The 5,387-nt window shown below is 37.6% G+C and overlaps 1 protein-coding gene across 2 annotated transcripts in view; it reads left to right on the top strand.

Moving 5' to 3' along the window:
- The first annotated feature begins 695 nt into the window (after nt 1-695).
- Nucleotides 696-5,387, top strand: part of LOC128882039 (uncharacterized) — a 27,993-nt gene continuing 23,301 nt past the window's right edge. The window contains exon 1 of one of the 2 annotated variants that reach the window (XM_054133600.1): nt 696-1,233. The gene's annotated coding sequence lies outside the window, so the exon portion shown is untranslated. The remainder of the gene's footprint in view (nt 1,234-5,387) is intronic. The other variant, XM_054133599.1, reaches the window with a different exon arrangement.

Consider the following 5,387-nt stretch of genomic DNA (forward strand, 5'->3'; position numbering starts at 1 on the left):
ATTGTAGAATTGAAATTGTAAATTGTTATTGTACAATTGTAATTGTATTGTTTTGCAAGTACTTGTCAAAGTTACAGTCAATACAAAATGTGTTTCCATGGAAACTAACGTAAAAGAATACTATACCTAAATATTCTCTTCCTCAAATACTAATTTAAGTATTTTTTAATATCCTACTTTTAAGATTAAATCGTTTCGTTAAGAATTCGTTTTTGAGGATTTGAAAATGGCGCGTCGACTCGCGACAACGAAGGGCCCAGAATAAAACGTACGAAATATTGAACTAGTTCGTAATTAATCACGGTAAAATATTATCCATCGTGATTCTTTCCAGTAGTACAAAATTAACTCGACGCCATTTTCTTAACAAACCAACAACTCTAGACAATTTTGCAAACATTTGTCAAACTTCCACTCAACAAAAAACGAGGTTTCCATGGAAACTAACGTAAAAGAATATCATACTTAAACATTCTCTTCCTCAAATACTAATTTAAGTATTTTTTAATATCCTACTTTTAAGATTAAATCGTTTCGTTAAGAATTCGTTTTTGAGGATTTGAAAATGGCGCGTCGACTCCGACAACGAAGGGCCCAGAATAAAACGTACGAAATATTGAACTAGTTCGTAATTAATCACGGTAAAATATTATCCATCGTGATTCTTTCCAGTAGTACAAAATTAACTCGACGCCATTTTCTTAACAAACCAACAACTCTAGACAATTTTGCAAACATTCGTCAAACTTCCACTCAACAAAAAACGAGGTTTCCATGGAAACTAACGTAAAAGAATATCATACTTAAACATTCTCTTCCTCAAATACTAATTCAAGTATTTCTTAATGTTCCACTTTTAAGATTAAATCGTTCCGTAAAGAGTGGTTGCGTTCCGGACGATTTGAAAATGGCGCCTCGACGGCAGCGCCGGAAGCCATCTGGTTTCGAGGCTTCATCGCTTGCCAGTCCGTGGATGTGAACCTTTGTTTTGTACAGAAGAATGGCTGCCATCTTTAGTTTTCGATGGATGTTTTCCGAAGGGATCGCGAATTCTCGTATTTATCGTGGTATTTAATAACGTAGTAATATCCGAAACAGTGAAGTAACGTCGTCCGCGATGTAAAGAGTGTTTTCTCGTTCGTTATCCGAGCTGCCCTGGTGTCAGTTCCGTTGAAAAATGCTTGTGTTTACATCCAAGTTTAAAGTGAGCCTCTGTATTCCTGTCATATTAAGGTAAGCAATGAATTTTTATCGGTCTCGATTCCGCGAAACGTTCGAGGAACCGCGTACGTCCCGTCGAACGATAGAAATTCGATCGGACCACCGTAAAATACGCGTTTCTAACGATACATTCTGTTCGTATTATGAATCGTTTTCTGACGTTCAAACGATCCGCTACGACGATCTTTTTCGACAACTTGTCATCCGAAATCGTCCGAGATCTCTAAATCGTGAGTTATTCGACGATTTTCCCGACGTTCGTCCCGCGATGTGACTTTGTGCCATATTTTACTTAACCAAAAAAAAAAAAAAAAAAATTGGGAAAAAATCGCTCTCTCGATAATTCAGAAAATATTCGATTTCGTCGGCGTACGCGAGTGGATCCGGATTATCCGACGTTCTCCTTGTTGTTGTTGACTTTTTGCGAAAGGCAACGAACGTTTGAAAGATAGATATCTGTTAGTTGCAATTTTCGTTTCTGAATGATGGCAACAATGGCTGGGAAAATGGCGAGCGACTACAGGTCAACCACATCGTACACATACAACTTTAGATGTTAAACTAGTTGCCACTTCCATGGAATGTTTAAACAGTTTTTTTTTTCTCCCCGCTGATCTCCTATTTTGCTAGCTACTCTTATCGCTTGTTTCGTTAGTCGACTCCGAAGCGAGCCTGTCAGAATTTTTGCTGCACTTTTCATTTTATTTGTGTATATTCGATGTTCGAATATGAATCTTACCTGCGAGTGGTGTTATTGTCAGTGGCGGAGAAGTAATCGTTTAAGTTCCGAAGTTGTAACCTGTTACTGCTTCGCTTTAATGTTTTATAGTAATTTAAAGAGCAGTGTTAAGTGTATCGTCCGACGCAGAGGTGTACTGCCTGTATTATCGCAGTACCTTGTATCGTTAAGAGCAGTTATAGCCGTTCTTTATCAGCCAGTCGCGTGTCGGGCATATAATTTGATGATATTTTTTATTCGAACAACAGTAGTACTATTAGAATGGTTTTTCGATTAGTATTTATGTAACATTTCGTAATTCTTATAACCAAGGGACCATTGAATGTTATCTCGATGACAGATAACACAGTATTGTCTGAGCGAAATGCCTATTAATACTAATCATTGAAGTGCCGAAGTAGAAAATGTGTAAAACCTCGTACGCTATAAATAAGCACCTTGACAGAGAAACTTATCCTTGGAATAAGGATTGTTCTTGGAAAGCTTCCTCAAAGATACTATCGCAGTGTCCTTAATGATTAAATAACTAGACTCGCGATTAGGACCCTTTGTCTAACATATAATTTAACAAGACTGTAGATGACATAGGTAGATGTATCGATGCAGATGTACCTCTGACTCCGCTTTGAATGTTTATCTACAGAATCATGACTACCTTTTCGCAATATTGTGAGGTGTCTGGGAGATATGCGAAGCATCTTTGCCGATAGACTTACAAAGCAAGCATCTAGAGGTACGGAGAGCTTAAACTGTGGATGTTTTTAACCTATTGAGAAAAGTGGAATTGGAAAGCATTGGGGAATAGGAAAATCTGTCCAGGCGGCGCTGGTTTATTTCCCTGAACGGCCATATTGCCTCTTTCTCTCCATCTCCCTTCCCCTTTCTTTCCTCGACCCCCCTCGTCCTCCTTTTTCTTGATCCTTTCGCGATCCCTTCCAATCCTACTCGTGTCTCTCCTATTTTCTCTTGCCATCCTCCTCCTCACGCTCCTCTTTCCTGTCATGCTAAATTCTCCTCTGCATCTCTTGCACCTTCGAACAACTTGCTGCATCCTAGACATTCCAAATTTATCGATTTCCGCGCTTGCTACCCCTATTTATTTTTCTTTTTCTGATCTTAATTTTGGGAATTCATGTACACTATACATACATACAGAAGTAGAATAATTAAAATTAATTTCTGTGGGCTAGTATATCAATCAGTATAGGATGTCATCGATATACACAATGAAGTAATATAGTATAATAAATTAATAATATATACTATATGTATGCTATATTTAAGTCTATATCGATACATCACTGTACTATTTGACTTCTGAATAAGTTGATAGATCTTTGTCATCGACATACACAATGAAGTAATATAGTATAATAAATTAATATTATATACTATATGTATACTATATTTAAGTCTATATCGATACATCAGTGTACTATTTGACTTCTGAATAAGTTGATAGATCTTTGTCATCGATATACACAATGAAGTAATATAATATAATAAATTAATAATATATACTATATACTATATTTAGGTCTATGTCGATACATTAATGTATCATTTGACTTCAGAATAAGTTGAATATTAATTTTACAATTTTTCCAGCGGTTTATGTTTGCTGGATCTACTTCCAAATGAAGTTCGACTATAGTGCTCGTTGCAAAGTCAAATCTGGGTATTTGTAGTGGGGCACGGATACAGATATGATGGTTGTGGGTGGTTGGTGGCAACCAAAGGCGTCGCCACGAATTTCCTGGCGTCACAAATATCAATCGATCGCGGACACCTCAGACAACGATTAAATTCTCAAATAAATACACATATAGGTATATGTTGTATCAAATATTAAATTTGCAATGTTAGGTTCGGTTAGGTTGCATTTCCTGTAACGATTCAATTTTTAAACAAATATTTGCGATATCAAATATCTTATTTTTAAGGTTAGGTCTGGGTTAGGTTGCATTTTTTGTTACGATTCAATTTTTAAGCAAATATTTATCACATCAAATATCGTATTTGTAAAGTTAGATCTGGGTTAGGTTGAATTTCGTGCACTAATTAAATTGTTAAACAAGCATTTGTGATATGAAATGTGAAACATTTAACAAAATTTTATTATATACCAATATTATATATCGGGATTTTTCTGTTCCATCTAGTTACTTTCCCATATTGTATCCTTGGGGAATTGTGACGCAAGAAGGATTGCAGATCTCTTGTACGAGAATTATTGTTCGATAGTTTGAAATTTGGTCGACGGTACGCCTTTGGTTGGTAGCATTTGTGAGGTGAAATCGTATCGACCGCAGGGGAAGTGACGGGCACGCGCGACATACACAGTTGATTTACAGGGACCAATAAGAAAACGGTCCGAGGGCCCTCAATTTTTCGCGAGATATCGAACTAGCATAGATAATCTCGATTGAATCTTTCCTATATTCGTTTCAATTTCTCCACGGCCGCCATGTTGCTTTCTCTCTCTAATATCTTTGGACAAAATTAGTTTATATGCAAACTAATAGAAAGAAAGTATCATTATTAATAATAATCCTTGGATATTGACAAACAAAAATCTCGAATATTGATTCATGTATCTTTTGATTTTATTACATTTTGTTTGATATTTTTTAAACTTCTCATTCGAATTAATTTTATTATAAAGCGTTTTTCAAAAATCCTCCATTACAATTCCGTCGATAAAAACGAACCTAGTTCCAACAAATATTTCGAAATACTTCTCTCCTTGTCGATACGAAAATTATTAATCCCGTATTTCTCCGACCTCCAAATAAACATTTTTTTCAAAATTCGCATATTTGATCAAATATCATCGAAAAGTAGGTCACGCGGTGCACTCACTTTCCCATTGTTCCCTCGTTTCATCGGCCCGGCAGGTAAACGACCGAAATGCCTCTCGGTGGCCGGTGATTCTGTAACGCCCTCTACCATTGGTCAGCCCTACCGACGTCACCGCGAAAGGTCCAATAGGGTGAGGTCAGTACGTACGCGCGAGATGCATCTCGGCCTCGTAAAGCGCCGTTTCCCGTCGTATCTTTCGATGTATGTCATCGCCGATATGTCATCGTGTTATCGCTTAATCGACATCTCGCTTTGTCGATAACGATCGTCGCGATTGATTACACAAATGAGGGGACACTTGAACGAATAACCGGTTGCATAAGTGTGCGCGCGTTGTCACGGTTGGCATTTCTCCTTTCGATGAAAGAAGAGATGCGGTCGGTGCATACAACGCTCGCTGAGCGGCTTGGTCAGCTCGCAAAATTGTTCGTTTTCGAACACGGCGATCGCTTACTGGTAGCAGAGGAGAAATAGCTTTTAGGCTCGACCGCTCACTGAGCGGTTTAGTGAGCTTACAGATTTTTCCTTTTCAAACATGGCGACTGGTCCTCGGTAGTAGCCAGTT

Source organism: Hylaeus volcanicus, chromosome 9 (genome assembly GCF_026283585.1).
Source record: "Hylaeus volcanicus isolate JK05 chromosome 9, UHH_iyHylVolc1.0_haploid, whole genome shotgun sequence".
Lineage (NCBI taxonomy): Eukaryota > Metazoa > Arthropoda > Insecta > Hymenoptera > Colletidae > Hylaeus > Hylaeus volcanicus.